Here is a 17,699-nt window from a genome sequence, read left to right as displayed (position 1 = left end):
TGAATGCATGGGACAGAGTTGAGGAACCAGGAAAAATAACTGAGTCATTTACAAAGGTTGTACAAGGCCCAAAAGAATCTTTCACAGATTTTTTACAAAGACTGGCTTCAGCAGTAAAGAGAATGGTCCCGGATTCAGAAGCTAGTAAGATAATAATTGAATCTTTGGCCTTTGAGAATGCGAATGCAGCATGCAAAACAATAATCAGGCCGTTAAAGGCAAGATCTGCACCTTTGGAAGATTGGATTAGAGACACAGTTAATGTTGAAGCTCATGAGCATGATGATACGTGGGTAGGAGAAGCAATTTCAAAAGGTTTGAGGAATGTTAGATGTTTTGGATGTGGAAAGCAAGGACATTTGAAAAGGGACTGTAAACAGGTCATTCCTAGAAACAATGTTTCTTCAAGGAACAATGGCAACAGAATGCCCCTTCCTTCTGGAGTATGAAGAAGGTGTGGTAAGGGAAAACACTGGACCAACGAATGTAGATCAACAAGGGACAGACAGGGTAATCCTTTGCCTCAGTGTTCGGGAAACTCCCAGAGGGGCCTCATGCAGGCCCCAATAGCAAATCCAGTTCAAACCTTTCCTGCAGTCATAGAGGAAACCCCTACTCAGAGCAATTAAATAACCAAATGCCTATTGGAATAAGTCAGGATGATGAAACAGAGAGAATAGAAAATTCAGGAGAAAACATAAAGAAAATTTTTTGGCAAACTTCTATTAATGAACAAAGACCAAAATTATCGATAAAAATAAATGGTGTTTTGTTGTCTGGTCTGGTAGACACAGGTGTGGACGTTACCATAATTGCACCAGAATTTTGGCATCCAACTTGGCCTCTTCAGGAGGTAAACGTTCAACTGTTAGGTATTGGGACATTATCTCAGGTGAAACAGAGTGCAAGATGGCTCGAATGTATAGGTCCAGAAGGACAGAGAGGAAAATTGAAACCATATGTAGCTAACATAGCTATGAATCTGTGGGGTCAAGACTTGTTGCAACAATGGAATACTCAGATTAACATCCCTCCAATCTCAGAAACAAATCATAAACTAGCACATGTTTCTGAGAGAAATATTAGAAGGCATTATTCTGAGTGGTCACCAGCCATCCATATTATACAAGAACAGGGCACAACAACTGATGATCTTCCAAAAACATCAACAGCTCTACCTTTAAAATGGTTAACAGTAAGCCTGTATGGGTCCAGCAATGGCCTTTAACAACAGAGAAACTCCAGGCTTTAGAAGAGCTGGTAGAAGAACAGTTAAATGTTCACCATATTGAAGAATCAACCAGCCCTTGGAATTCTCCTGTATTAGTTATTAAAAAGAAATCTGGTAAATGGAGAATGGTAACAGACCTTAGAGCAATTAACAAAGTAATTCAGCCAATGGGCTCTCTACAATCTGGAATTCCTTTGCCTACTCTGTTACCAAAAGGATGGCCTCTCATAGTTATTGATTTAAAAGACTGTTTCTTTTCAATACCCTTACAAGAAAAAGACAGAGAAAGATTTGCTTTCACAGTGCCTACTTATAATAATTCTCAACCGGTTAAAAGATTTCAATGGAGGGTCCTCCCACAGGGAATGTTGAATAGTCCAACTCTGTGCCAATATTTTGTACAACAGCCATTGGAAGTGATATGTAAAAAATTTCCTAAATCTATAATTTATCATTATATGGATGATATTTTACTAGCTGACTCAAATGCAGATACTTTAGAAAGAATGTTTGAAGAAGTAAAGAAAATTTTGCCTTGCTGGGGATTGCAAATTGCTCCTGAAAAGATACAAAGAGGAGATTCTATTAATTATTTAGGATATAAAATAGAGCTACAAAAAATTAGACCCCAAAAGGTGCAAATTAGGAGAGATCGACTACAGACTCTTAATGACTTTCAAAGATTATTTGGGGATATTTCTCATCTACGAACTATTGTTGGGGTAAAAAATGATGAACTGCATAATTTGTTCAAAACCTTAGAAGGTGACAAGGACTTAAATAGTCCAAGAGAATTATCACCTGAAGCTGAGAAAGAATTGGCCTTGGTAGAAAAGAAAGTACAAGAAGGGCATGTGGATCGTATTGATCCAAAGTTGGATTGCATTTTGGTTATTTTACCTTCTAGGCATTCTCCTACAGGAATATTAATGCAGAGGGAAGATATTATATTAGAATGGATATTTTTACCAAATAAACCAAATAAAAAATTAAAAACTTATGTGGAAAAAAATCTCTGACTTGATTTGGAAAGGAAAATTGAGACTTCGTCAATTAGCAGGAATAGACCCAGCAGAAATTGTCATACCTTTAACTAAGGAGGACATTGAAAAATTATGGACAGAAAGTGAACCTTGGCAAAGAGCTTGCAGTAATTATTTGGGAGAAATTAACAGCAAATATCCCAAAAGCGATAGAATTGATCTTATAAAGAGAGCTGATTGGATCTTGCCTCGAATTGTACGGGAAAAGCCCATATCTGGAGTTCGTACATTTTATACAGATGCCAACAAACAAGGAAAGGCAGGTTACAAATCAGAAAATTTAAGTAAAGTGGTTCAAAGTCCTTATAATTCAGTTCAAAAATCAGAATTGTATGCTATTCTGCTGGTATTAATGGATTTTTCAGAACCTCTCAACATAGTAACTGACTCTCAGTATGCTGAAAGAGTAGTATTACATATTGAGACTGCAGAATTTATCCCTGATGCTTCAGAATTAACTTCACTATTTATTCAATTACAAGATACAATCAGGAAAAGGAGTCATCCTTTATATATAACTCACATCCGATCCCATACTGGTCTGCCAGGCCCTCTAGCACAAGGCAATGATGAGATTGATAAATTATTGATAGGAAATGTGCTGGAGGCCTCAGAATTTCATAAAAAGCATCATGTCAATAGTAAAGGTTTAAAAAAGGATTTTTCCATAACCTGGCAACAAGCCAAAGAAATAGTAAAGAAATGTCCTACTTGTTCCTTCTACAATCAAACGCCATTACCAGCAGGATGTAACCCAAAGAGTACTCAAAGGAATGAAATCTGGCAGATGGACGTGTTTCACTTTGCAGAATTTGGAAAACTGAAATATGTACACCACACTATTGATACTTATTCAGGATTTCAGTGGGCAACTGCTTTGAGTTCTGAAAAAGCTGATTCTGTAATCACTCATTTGCTAGAAGTTATGGCCATCATGGGTATACCTGCACAAATCAAAACTGATAATGCTCCATCATATGTCTCTGTTAAAATGAAACAGTTTTTTGCTTATTACAATATAAAGCATATTACAGGCATACCACATAATCCTACAGGTCAAGCAATTGTAGAAAGATCAAACAGAACTCTAAAGGATATGCTAAATAAACAGAAAGGGGTAACAAAAACCCCCAGAAACAGACTGCATAATGCTTTATTAACTTTGAATTTTCTTAATGCCAATGAGAAAGGAACAACAGCTGCAGAGAGACATTGGATAATAGAAAAAACTACAGAATTAAATCAGCCTATATACTTTAAGGATGTGCTGACCTCAGAATGGAAACCAGGGTATGTGTTACGTAGGGGCAAGGTTTTGCTTTTGTTTCTACAGGAGAAGATAAGTTGTGGGTACCATCAAAATTGATAAAGGTTCGATTTGAATAAGAGAGACCTCTTAATTAGAGGAGGTGATAGTTCTTCAACCAGCATGAATATCCAATTTAAACTAACTTATACCAGTAACACATGTCTTTTCATTTAATCAGATAATAACCCAACTTGCCAAAAAGGAACATCCCCAAAATTAGTCTTGGGGAAAGGTTTTGTTTTTGTCTTTTAGGAGAATGAAGGTTAAGGAATCTGAAGAACACAGGACAAATGAGGCAACTGAAGAAAAGGGACAAATCATCTATCCCAGGAAACAGAGTGAAACAGCGTATGGGTATATATTATCTAAAAAATTTTATGTCTTCCTAAATGTTTGTTTCTGCTTTTCTCTAAAAATTTAACACTATTGGTCTTCTAATAATCCCAGTTCAATTAAAATTTAAAGCTGACTTTAGAGTTGGAGAATGGCTCTCTCCTTCTTTAAACTCAAGCATGTTGTTAAAAGGAAAATGCAAACCCCTGTATCATGCCAGAATAAAAGAGCCATCTTCTGCTATGGGACAGGAGAAAAGCCAAATTAACTAAGGGACTATTCTATTACTAATCTCAACTCTTTGATTCTATTCTGATTCTTTAAAACTTTTCTTAAAGTATAAATTTTATATCAAAATTTACAAGATTAATATATATAGATATATAGATATATATACATTTTAAACTTTGTTAAGATATGAATCGTCATATAGAGTACTAACTAATTCTAGAAAAAATGCTTCAATTAGCTGCATATATATGTCTTTGTGTTCAAGTCTCTTATCAGTTTTCTGCAGGAAATCACGGCCAGGCCTAACATCAACTGAAGTCTCCAGGAAGAAGTTGGGGCCCCACAACAACAACAATTCCACGTGGACAATAATAATATCACTAAGCTGACAAACATCATCTACAGATCAGCTTTGAACTACAAGGTGCTCAGAGCAATTTTGAGATGACTAGCTGAGATGATCCAGTCTCAAAGACTACTTGAATAAGGACTTGAGATAAACCCTGAACTTTGGCATTATACACAGACTGGATAATGAAGGATATAGTTACCTTTCCTAGAATTTGACAATTAACCTAAAATTTTTCTTTCAGGATAAAGATAACTTCACCCATACCCAGCAGGAAGCAATTTTAAGAATATGACACCCACATTCCCAAAGAGGTGGTGTGGGGCGGGTGGCTTTTTGGTCTTTTTAATGGGTTTTGGGTCTGGGATAATTTTTCATTGTTTAGGGGAGTTGGTTACAAGTTGTTGTCAAGGGTTAGGACAAAGGCTAAGCAGATTAGATTTAAGGTTCTTGTTTAAAAAAAAAGAGAGAAAGAAAGAAGAAGAAAAAGACAATTACTAGTTTTAAATACTTTACATTGGATTGGATTGTTTTATATTGTATACAAATTATATATATTGAAATTGATATTGTTAGAAAATGCTATATGTATATTTCTAATTGTACTTATACCGTTCATTTAACAATGCAATTTTCTGATCCTTGAATGTTATTATTACCAACTATTAGGATATAAAGAAATGAAAATTAGTAGTTAGACATTACAATAGAACTTGTAGTCATATTAGATATGTTTTAAAAATTGAGCAGATATATTTTAGACAGGTCATCTTCAAACCCTTCAGAGATCTACAGAATATGGCATTTAAAATGTTTTAATAACTTAGAAAATTTTTCTTTTTTGTTATGATTATGAGACATGTCGGCTCCTGGCAGTACCAATCTACTTCAGAGAAAATATGGGCATTGAAGAAACTGCATATGGAGTTAACTTTCATTGTGGCAAAAGTTAGCCACTGGACAACAAAGTATCCTCGAATCAACGGGACAAAATGGACAGACAGGACATGAAACAAAGGACTACTGATTCTTGCCAAAACAAGTGTGGTTATGGCTTTATCAAAAGGCATCTTCTGAGGCCAGGACAATATGGCACCATCCCTGAAGTGGCCTTCGCAGTTCGGAAAAGGTACAGTGCCCTTTTCTTTGAAGGCAGCTGAACAGGCAGTAGGCCGATGGCTTCTGATGTGCAATGGAACAGCAGCTGAAACAGTTATTCTTGAAGAGTAACTAAGCTCACACCTCTCCATAGTAGTCTGGCATTTGACAGAGGGATGTGGAGAAGAACGGGATGCTGAGATGAAGCCATATATACACAGCCAAGAAGAATGGACAGTTGAATTAAAAAACCATCAACAATTTCCAGAATTTAAAATCCTGAATCATAACATGACACTAGTGGAATTCAGGTGTTTCTGGTACATGGACTGCTCTCACCCAATGTGAGGTTGAACTGTTGACCTTGTGTACATCCTACTTCACAAATGAGTCTGTCAGATACGCTAAGCCTATAGGCTGAAGATGATGCCCCAGCATTGCGGAGAAACCTCAGGTGACTGTCCAGGCAGCTGGCTGTTTCTCTCAACTCACAAATTTTTTGGAAGTTCCTTGCATGCACTTTCTGTTTTTATTTTTGTTAGGTAATATTATTTCCTTCTTGGGTCTCTGAGGGAGTTGAAGATTAGTTAGTTATAGTTGAAGGTTAGTTAGTTATAGTTGAAGATTAATTAGGATAGAAAGTGAATTAGATACATTTTGGACTTAACAAAATAGGATAGATAATGAAATTATTTTCTTTGAATTTGTCAAATACAAATGGACTAGACATTGTTTAGACATTTATTACTTGTATATATTGTATATAGTCATTGTACTTTTGTATATAGTTTTTCTTTTGTTAGTTATAACCTTTTCTTTTTTTTTTCTTTTTATTAAAATAGAAAAGGGGAAATGTGGTGGTATTTTACTTGTACTGAAATGTGATTTTAATTGTATGTTAATAAATAAAGTTGTCTGGGGGTCAGACCTATTAGAGCCATAGCAAGTGCATGGCGGCGGTGGCGCATGCCTTTAAGGACCTGGAGGGCAGTACATTCAGGCAGTGACGAGGCAGTCACATGTTTGGGGTTACAACCAATGAGAAGGCAGAACAGCTAGAGTATATAAAGACATACACACAGGAAGTAGATCCCTTTCGGAGAGCTCTCTTGGCTGAAGAGGATCGCTGAAGCAGGAAGGGTGAGGCTCTTAGCTCTGACCTCTTGGCTTTCTTCTCTGAATCGGCTCTGTGTTTCTTATTTAATAAGACGGTTGGTTACATCTACACCAAGCTAAATAACCACAATATATATGTAGAGGATCTAGCACAGATCCATGCAGGCCCAGTGATTGCTGCTTTAGTCTCTCTGAGCCCCTTTGAGCCATGCTTAGTTGATTCTGTGGTCTGTTCTGGTGTCCTTGACCCCTTTGGCTCCTACAATCCTTCCTATCCCTCTTTTGCAAGGTTCCCCAAGCTCTGCCTTGTGTTTGGCTGCGGGTTTTTGCATCTGGCCCCCTCAAATGCCAGAAGAAGCCTTTCTGATTACAACTAGGCTAGGCATGGACCTATAATTATAGCAGAATATCACAAGGAATCATTTCATTGCCTTTTTTTGGTTCTATCCTGGGTCTCTGAGCTATCCAGCTTCTGGTTCTGCCCAGGCAGTGTTGGGCATGGGCTCCCTCTCATGGCATGGGCCTCAAGTTGGACCAGCCATTGATTGGCCACTCCCACAAGCTCTGGGCCACCATGTGCCCAGCACATCTTGCAGGCAGGACAGATTATAGATTGAAGTTTTTGTGGCTAGGTTGGTATCCCAGCCCCACCACTGAAAGTTGCCTGGTTACAGAAGATGGGCAGTTCAGGCCCTATATCCTCCATTACCAGGAGTTCTTTCTAGGGTCACCCTCATAGAATCTTGAGAGTTTCTTTTTTTTTTTTTTTTGGTTTTTTTTGAGACAGGGTTTCTCTGTGTAGCTTTGCGCCTTTCCTGGAACTCACTTGGTAGTCCAGGCTGGCCTCGAACTCACAGAGATCCACCTGGCTCCGCCTCCCGAGTGCTGGGATTAAAGGCATGCGCCACCACCGCCCGGCATCCTGAGAGTTTCTATTGCACTATGTTTCCACATTGCCCCCCAAATGCCCTCTAATTCCAATCATCTCTCCCTGTCCTCCCTCCCTCCCTCCCTCCCTTCCTCCCTCCCCCACTTTATCCCTCTTGTTCCTATCCCTACCCTCTCCCAGTCCACCTGCAAAATCTATTCTATCTCCCCTTCTCAGGGAGATTTATGCACCCCCATCCCAGAACTCCTTGTTACTGAGCCTATCTGGGTCTGTGGATTGTAGTGTGATTATCCTTTACTTAGTAGCACATATGCACTTTTAAGTGAGTACACATCATGTTTGTCTTTCTGAGTCTGGGTTACCTCACTCAGAATTATTTTTTCTAGCTCCATCCATTTCCTTGCAAATTTCATGTCGTAATTTTTTTTAACAGCTTAGTAATACTCCATTGTGTAAATGTACCACATTTTCTTTACCCATTTTTCAGCCAAGGGATATCTAGTTGTTTCCAGTTTCTGGCTATTATGAATAAAGGCACTTTGAACATAGTTGAGCAAATGCCCTTGTGGTAGGATGGAGCTTCTTTTGGGGTCTTGAGGTAGATTGATTTCCAGTTTTCAGAGGAACCACCACACTGATTTCCAAAGTGACTGTACAAGTTTGCACTCCTACCAGCAATGGAGGAGGGTTCTCCTTGCTCCACATCCTCTCCAGCATGAGCCATTACTTGCGTTTTTGATTTTAGCCATTCTGACAGGTGTAAAATGGTATCTCACAGTCATTTTGATTTACATTTCCCAGTGGCTAAGGATGTTGAACATTTCTTTAGGTGTTTCTCAGCCATTTGCTATCCTCTGTTGATAATTCTCTATTTAGATCTGTACCCCACTTTTAATTGAATTATTTGGTTTGTTGATGTTTAGTTTCTTGAGTTATTTATATATTTTAGAAATTAACCCTCTATCAGATGTGGAGTTGGTGAAAATCTTTTCCCATTCTGTAGGCTGCCATTTTGACCTAGTGGTATACCATTTGCCTTCCAGAAGCTTTTCAATTTCATGAGGTCCCATTTATTAATTGTTGAGCTCAATGTCTGCACTATAGGTGTTCTGTTCAGAAAGTTTTCTCTTGTGTCAATGTGTCCAAGGCTATTCCCTACTTTCTCTTCTATCAGGTTCAGTGTGTCTAGTTTTATGTTAAGATCTTTGATCCACTTGGAGTTTTTTTGTTTTTGTTTTTTGGGTTTTTTTTGTGGCTATTTTTTTTAGACAGGATTTCTCTGTGTAATAGTCCTGGCTATTTTGAAACTCTCTTTGTAGACCAGGCTGGCCTCAAACTCACAGAGATCTTCCTGCCTCTGCCTCCCAAGGGCTGGGATTAAAGGTGTGCACCACCACTGCCCATCTGGACTTGAGTTTTGTACAGGGTGATAAATATGGATCTATTTGCATTCTTCTACATGCAGACATCCAGCTTTACCAGCATCATTTATTGAAGATGCATTCTTTTTTCCACTGTATATTTTTGGCTTCTTTATCCTTAGGTATGTGGATTTATGTCTGGCTCTTTGATTTGATTCCATTGATCAATGTGTCTGTTTTTATGCCAATATCATGTTGTTTTTATTGCTACAGCTCTGTTACAGCTTGAAATGAGGGATAGTGATATCTCTGGAAATTCTTTTATTGATCAGGATTGTTTTAGCTATCCCGGGTTTTTTTGTTTCTCCATATGAAGTTGAGAATTGTCCTTTCAAGGTCTGTAAGAATTGTATTGGAATTTTGATGGGGACTGCATTGAAACTGTAGACTGCTTTTGGTAGAGTGTCCATTTTCACTATGTTAATCTAGTGATCCATGAGCATGGGAGATCCTTCCATCTTCTGATGTCTTCTTCAATTTCTTTCTTCAAAGACTTAAAGTTTTTGTCACACAAGTCTTCACTTGCTTGGTTAGAGTTTCACCAAGATATTTTATATTATTTGTGGCAACTGTGAAGGGTATTATTTCCCTGATTTCTTTCTTGGTCTGTGGTCATTTGTATATAGGAGAGGTACTGATTTTTTGAGTTAATCTGGTATCCAGCCACTTCACTGAAGGTGTTTATCAGCTGTAGGAGTTTCCTGGCTGAATTTTTGAGTCACTTATATATACTATTATATCATCTGCAATTAATGATACTTTGACTTCTTCTTTTCCAATTTGTATCCTTTTGATGTCCTATAATTGTTTTATTGCTCTAGTTAGAACTTCAAGTAAGAACTATATTGAATAGATATGGAGAGAGTTGACAGTCTTGTCTTGTTCCTGATTTTAGTAGAAATGCTTTTAATTTCTCTCAATTTAGGTTGATGTTAGTAGTGGATTAGTATATATTACCTTTATTATGTTCAGATATATCTTTTGTATCCCTGGTCTCTCTAGGATTTTTATCATAAAAGGTTGTTTGATTTTTGTCAAAGGCTGTTTTTTGGGCATCTAATGAGATGATCATGTGGGTCTTTTCTTTCAGTTTGTTTATATGATGGATTACATTGACAGATTTTCATATGTTGAACTATCCCTGCATCTCTGGGATAAAGCCTACTTGATCATGGTAGATGACCTTTTTTGTGTGATCAAAACAATCTGTATTTTGTTGAGCCTTTTTGTATCAATGTTCATGAGGGAAATTGGTCTATAATTCTCTTTGTTGAATCTTTGTGTGGTTTGGGTATCAAGGTGACTGTGGCTTCATAAAAGCAATTTGGAAATGCTGCTGCTCCTTCTATTTTGTGGACTAATTTGAGGAATGTTGGTGTTAAATCTTCTTTGTAAGTCTGGTAGAATTCTAAGCTAAAACCATCTGTCTCTGGGCTTTTATTGGTTGGGAGATTTTAATGATTGCTTCTTACAAAAAGATTATTCCACAGCACTTCTTTTTTTTTTTTTTTTTTTTTTTTGGTTTTTCGAGACAGGGTTTCTCTGTGTAGCTTTGCGCCTTTCCTGGAACTCGCTTTGGAGACCAGGCTGGCCTCGAACTCACAGAGATCCGCCTGGCTCTGCCTCCCGAGTGCTGGGATTAAAGGCGTGCGCCACCACCGCCCGGCCTCCACAGCACTTCTATATCCTTAGTGGCTATAGGTCTATTTAAGTTGTTTATCTGGTCTTGATTTAACTGGTAAGTGGTATCTATTGAGAAAATTTTGTGGAGTACAGGTTTTTAAAGATGACCTAATGATTCTTTGGATTTCCTTGGTATAGTGGTGTGGATGAAAATAGCCCTCATAGACCCATAGGAAGTGACACTATTGAGAAGTGTGGCTTTGTTGGAGTAGGAGTGGCTTTGTCAGAGGAAGAGTGTCACTGGGGGTGGATTTTGGGGTCTTAGATGCTCAAGCCAGGTTCAGTGTCTCACTCTTTTCCTGCTGCCTGCTGATCCAGATGTAGAATTCTCAGCCACCTCTCCAGCACCACATCTGCCTGCGTGCTGCTAACACTTCCTGTCATGATAATAATGAACTGTAATTCAGCCCCAATAAAGTGCTTTCTTTATAGAGTTGCCATAGTCATGGTGTCTTTTCACAGCAATAGAAATCCTAACAAAGACACTTGGTGTCTTTGTTATGTCCTCCTTTTCATTTCTGATTTTGTTAATTTGAGTATTATCTCTTTATCTTTTAGTTAGTTTGGATAAGGGTTTGTTTATCTTGATTTTCTCAAGGAACCAGCTCTTTATTTCGTTGATTCTTTGTATTATTCTGTTTCTATTTTATTGATTTCAGCCCTCAGTTTGATTGTTTTCTGCTGTCTACTCTTGAGTGTGCTTGCTTCCTATATTCTAGAGCTTTCAGGTGTGCTGTTAAGTTGATAGTTTAAGATCTCTCTTTTTATATATATATAGGCACTTATGAACTTTCCTCTTAGCACCACTTTCATTGTGTCTCGTAAGTTTGGGTATGTTGTGCATTCATTTTCATTGAATTCTAGGAAATCTCTAATTTCTTTATTTCTGTCTTGATCAATTTTTTTTATTCAGTGTAGAGTTGTGCAGTTTCCATGAGTTTTTAGGCTTTCTGTTGTTGCTGAAATCCAGCCTTAATCTTGGTGCTTTGATAGGATGAAGGGAGTTATTTCAATTTTCTTATATCTGTTGAAACTCACTTTGTCACCAAGTATGCGGTCAGTTTTGAAGAAAGTTCTGTGAGATGCCGAGAAGAAGGTATATTCTTTTGTGTTTGGGTGAAGTGTTTTGTAGATATCTGATAGGTCCATTTGGTTTATAATGTCTGTTAGCTCCAGTGTTTCTCTTTATAGTTTTTGTCTGGATGACCTGTCCATTGGTGAGAGTGGGGTATTGAAGTCTCCCACTATCAATGTGTGAGAGTTAATGTAAGTTTTAAGCTTTCATAATGTTTCTTTTACAAATGTAGGTGACCTTGCATTTGAAGCATGGATTTTCAGAATTGAAATGTCATCTTTGTGGATTTTTCCTTTGATGATTATGAAGTATCCTTCCCCATCTCTTTTGTTTAATTTTGGTTTAAAGTCTATTTTGTTAGAGATTAGAATAGCTACACCAGCTTGATTCTTAGGTCCATTTGCTTAGAAAATCTTTTTCCAACCCTTTACTCTGAGGTAATGTCTGTCTTTGATGGTGAGGTGTGTTTCTTGTATGCAGCAGAAGGATAGATCCTGTTTTCATATCTTTTCTGTTTTTCTATGGCTTTTTATCAGAGAATTGAGCCCACTGATATTGAGAGACAATAAAGACTAATGATTGCTAATTCCTGTTATTGTTGTTGTTGATGGTGATGGTGGTGGTGGTGGTGGTGGTGGTGGTGGTGGTAGTGTGTGTGTATGTGTGGTTTCATTTGGTTTTGCTGGTATGAGATTATGTATTTCCTTGGGTTGGAGTTTTTCTTCTCATATCTTCTGTAGGGCTGGATTTGTAGATAGATATTGTTTAAATTTGACTTTATCATAGAATATCATAGAAACATATAAGATGTTTTCTCCATCTTTGGTGATTGAAAGTTTTGCTGGGTATAGTATTCTAGGCTGACATCTGTAGTTTCTGAGTCTTCAGGACATCAGTCCAAGTCTTCTGGCTTTTAGGGTCTCCACTGAGAAGTTGGGTGTAATTCTAATAGGTCTGCCTTTATGTGTTACTTGACTGTTTTCCTTTGCAGCTTTTAGTATTCTCTGTACTTGTCTTTAGTGTTTTGATTTTTATGTGGTGAGTGGACTTTCTTTTCTGGTCCAGTCTATTTGGTGTTCGGCAAGCTTCTTGTATCTTATAGGCATCTCCTTCTTTGGGTTAGAAAAATTTTCTTTTATGATTTTGTTGAAAACATTTTCTAGGCCTTTGACCTGAGATTCTTCTCCTTCTTCTATTGCTATTATTCTTAGGTTTGGTCTTTTTGTAGTGTTTTGGCTCTCCTGGATGTGTCAGAAATTTTTTAGATTTAACATTTTCTTTGATGATCTATTTCTTCTCTTGTATTTTTAATGTCTGAGATTCTATCTTCCATGTCTTGTATTCTGTTGGTGATGCTTGCATATTCTTATTCACTTACCTAGATTTTCCATTTCCAGAATTACCTCAATTTGTGTTTTCTTTATTGCTTCTATTTGCATTTTCAGGTCTTGAACATTTTTATTCAAATCCTTCAGTTGTTTGTTTTTTCTTGGCTTTCTTTATGGGATTTACTCATTTCCTCCAATTTCTTGTTTGTCTTTTCCTCAATTTCTTTAAGGGGTTTATTAACTTCTTTACGGACCTCTATCATCTTCATAAAGTTGGTTTTAAGGTCTTTTTCTTATGCTTCAGCTGTGTTGAAATAGTCAGGACTTGCTGTAGTGGGATAGCTGGATTATGGTAGTGATGTATTGCCCTGGCTATTGTTTGTGTTCTTATACTTGTGTCTAGGCTTCTGGGATTGGGGTAATCACAGGTCTAGGTGCCAATTTCTGGATTTGTCTTTGTTGAATGGATTTTTCTTCCTTGGTTTCTGTTTCCTTTCTGGTATTTTGGTCTATGTGGCCTGTGGTTGATCACAGGGTCTCCACCTGAGTTGGGGGTCTGGCATGGCCTCTTGTAGAGCAGGGTTGTCTCCATCCAAGTCAGGGGCCAGAACACATTGGTGAAGAGGGGAGAGGGGATTGGGAATAGTGTAGGGGGCACTGAGAGAGTGGAGAATAACTGCAGGTAGGTGGCCTACCTGGAGTTCTGGTGGCTGGTATGGCCTCTGGTCTAGTAGGGAGTCTGCCCGAGTTGGGGACTGGGATATGGTGATGAGGGGGTAGGGGGATTGAGTATAGTGTTGGAGTAGGGGCACCAATAAAGTAGAGGAGGTCCATGAGTGGTCTGCCTACCTGGTCTTCTGGCAGAAGTGGCCTGTGTTTGGGCAGGGGTATCTGCTGGAATTGGGGGCTTATACACTGTGATGAGGTGGAGGAAGAATTGAGGATTGAGTCTTTTGGAAGCTAGAGAGTAGGAAGTATCCATAGGGGGGTAGCCTACCTGGTCTTCTGAAAGGCATGGCCTGTGGCTTGGCAGGAAGTATCTGCCCAAAGGAACCAAGAGAGTTGCTGGTCTCTTCCTCTTTCTCCTCCTTCTCCTCCTCCTCTTCTTTTTTTGTTTTTTGAGACAGGCTCTCATTGTGTAGCCCTGGCTGTCCTAGAACTCAATTTGTAGACCAGACTGGCCTCATGCCACTACTGCCCCACATGTTGCTGGTCTCTGATTTTTCAGCATTAACTGACCAGTATTGATTGTCCCAGTAAAGCAATGGCTTTGAATTACTGATTCTTAATTCAAAATATCACATAAATGGCCCTGAGAGACTCCTTAAGGGACTTTCAAAATTTCTCTCTGCAAGTTCACAAGCTTCCATTTTCTGCATTGCTGTCAAGATTCTTATCTTCCAAGCTCCCACAGAACATCTCATTGGAGCACTCATCCCTAAATGGGATGCCTCAAAAAAAAAACCCCACCAACAAAAAAAAGCAAAAAAGACCAAAATGTACACACACACACACACACACACACACACACACACACACACACACACAAAACACATTTTGTGTGAATCAACTACTCCTGAACATGAACCCTTCCCTGGCCTGTGGTTGATATGCTCACTGTCATTTCACTGGAGAAAGTTGATTTTTTTTCTCTTCATAGCAGGTATCAGTTGAAAACAGCCTTCTTGGTTAAGGATGGGGCTTTGTGCCCACTTCCTCTTCTCAGTGCTGGGATTTTGTCTGGTTAGAACCAGTTTAGGGCCTTGTGCATGCTATCGCAATCTCTGTGAGTTACTATGAGTCCTGTTGTGTCTGGAAGATACCATTTCTTTGGAGTCATCTGCCTCCTTTTCTACATAGATCCCTGAGCCTTGAGGAGAGAAGTTTAATAAAGGAATCCCATTTGGGGTGAGTGCTCCAAGGTGTCTCACTCTCTACACATTGTTCAGTTGTGGATCTTTTGTTAATTACTATCTATTGCAAGAAGAAGCTTCTCTGAGAGCTGAGTGATGCTCTGCTCTATGGGTATAATGGTATGTTATTAGGAGTCATTTTATTGCTATGTTCTTTTAGCAGAATAATAGTAGTAGATTTTGCTCTAGGCCCATGACCTATCTAATTTCAGGTTCTTGGCCACTATAGAAGTGTCCTATATGGTTTCTGTCTCATGGAGTGGGCTTAAATTCAACCAGAAAGTGGTTGGTTACACCAATAACATTTGTGCCACTATTTCACCAGTATATCTTGTAAGTCTCTGTTGTATGCCATGGATTATAGCTGGGTGAAACCAATAATTACTTTTCTCCGCTGGTAGTGTGCAAAGTACCTTCCAGCCTGATAAACTGGTCAGGGGGGTGAAGCTTCTAGTTGGACACAAGCTCAGTTTCTCCATGTTCAATGATGTAAGTTGTATTGTCAGCAATAGAGCCTGGCTATCATGTTATGGAGGGTAACCAATAGTCTTGGTAATAGCCTGTGATGTTTGGGAGACTCTATGGGACATCTTTAGCCAATGACTCAAAAAGATGTAACCCACACTTGGTACTGGAGTTTTTTTTTTAATTTTAATTAATTAATTAATTTTATTTTTTAAAAAAAGATTTATTTATTTATTTTGTATACAGTGTTCTGCCTGCATGCCAGAAGAGGGCACCAGATCTCATTACAGATGGTTGTGAGCCACCATGTGGTTGCTGGGAATGGAATTTAACTGCTGAGCCATCACTCCAGCCTGGTGCTGGAGGTTTTACTTAGTGGCATAAGATGTCTAGTTAGGGCATTGTCTCTCCCAGTATATGGTGACTCCCTTTAAATTCATTTCAAATATGTATAAATTTTAAAAACTTCTACAGTACTATAACTTTTCAAAAGGCATTAGTGTTAGTCATCTCTCCCCACATTCCATCCTTCACTCTGCCCTCCCATCACTTTCCCCATTGGATTCTCCTAGTCTAGCTTCACCTTTATCTCTTTATAATGCTATACTCTATTTCCCATTCCTGGGAAGATCCCTTCCTCCTCTTTGGTTCCTTACTAGCTGCATGACCTCTGTGTATATTTTAAATGAAACATGCACATCTAAAGTTTAAAAGCTTACATCCACATGTAAGAAAAATATGCAATATTTGTCTTTTTTTAAAATCTCACTTGGGATGATTGTTTATAGCTCCACCTGTTTGCCTGAAAATTTCATTTTTTAAACAGCTGAATAATACTTTATTATGCAAATGTATGTCATTTTTATTACCCATTCATCAGTTGATGGACATCTTGGCATTTTACAATTTCTGGCTATTGTGAATAGATTAGCAATGAACAGAGATGAGCAGGTATCTCTGGAATAAGATGTGGAGTTCTGTGAATATTTGCCCAAGAGTGGTATAATTGGATTTGTGGTAGATCTATTTTCAGATTTTTGAGAACTAGTGATTTGCCATGCTGATTTCCACAGGGCCTGTATCAGTTTGCACTCCTACCAACAATGAATAAGTGTTTCCCTTCACACACATTCACACCAGCATGAGCTATCATTCATTTATTTATCGTGGCCATTCTGACTTGTATAATATGAAATCTCAAAGGAGTTTTGATTTGCATTTCCCTGATGACTAAAGATGTAGAACATTTTAAAAGTGTTTTCCAGCCATTTGTGTTTCATCTTTTGAGAACTCTCTGGTTAGTTCTATACCCCATTTTAAAATTGGGTTATTTGTTTTCCTGATTTTCACTTTTATTGAGTACTTTGTATATTCTAGTCACTAACCCTCTATCAGATGTACAATTGGTAAAGATTTTTCCCCATTCTGTAGGCTGTGGCTTTACTCAAATGATGGTGTCTTCAGCTGTACAGAAGCTTTTCAGCTTTATGGGGTCCCATTTATTGTTTGTCTTAGTGCCTATGCTATCAGTGTTCTGTTCAGCAAGTCCTTTCCTGTGCTAATCACTTCAGGCTTATTTCCTACTTTCTTTTCTATCAGATTTAGGCTATCAGGTTCTTTTGTTGTGGTCATTGATCTATTTGGAGCTGAGTTTTGTGCACAGTGATAAATATGTATCTATTTGCATTCTTCTATATATCCACGTAGGGTAAAAGGATGTAAAAAGGTATTATTCCAAGTAAATGGATGTAAGAAGCAGGGCAGTGTACCCATTTTAATATCTGACAAAATAGACTTCAATTCTAAACTAATCAGAAGAGATAGGGAAGGACACTACATACTCATCATAAGAAAAATCCACCAAGAGGATATTGCAATTATAAACATTTATTCACCAAACACTAGGACACCCAAGTGTATAAAAGAAATACTACTAGAGTTGAAATTGCATATGGATTCTCATATAGTGATAATGGGTGACTTTAATACTCCACTTTCCCCAATAGACAGATCTGCAGATGAAAACTAAACAGAGAAATGCTGGAGTTAAAAAACATCATAAATCATGTGGACCTAGTAGATATTTATATATCATTTCTCCCATATACTGAAGAACATACTTTTTTTCTCTGCAGCCCATGGAACTTTCTCCAAACTTGACCACATACTTGAACACAAATCAAGTTCTAACAGATATAAGAAAATTTAGTGTTAA

The sequence above is a fragment of the Peromyscus californicus genome, unplaced genomic scaffold (genome assembly GCF_007827085.1).
Source record: "Peromyscus californicus insignis strain IS unplaced genomic scaffold, ASM782708v3 Scaffold_16__1_contigs__length_79575227, whole genome shotgun sequence".
NCBI lineage: Eukaryota > Metazoa > Chordata > Mammalia > Rodentia > Cricetidae > Peromyscus > Peromyscus californicus.
Note: the sequence above shows the minus strand (reverse complement) of the source record.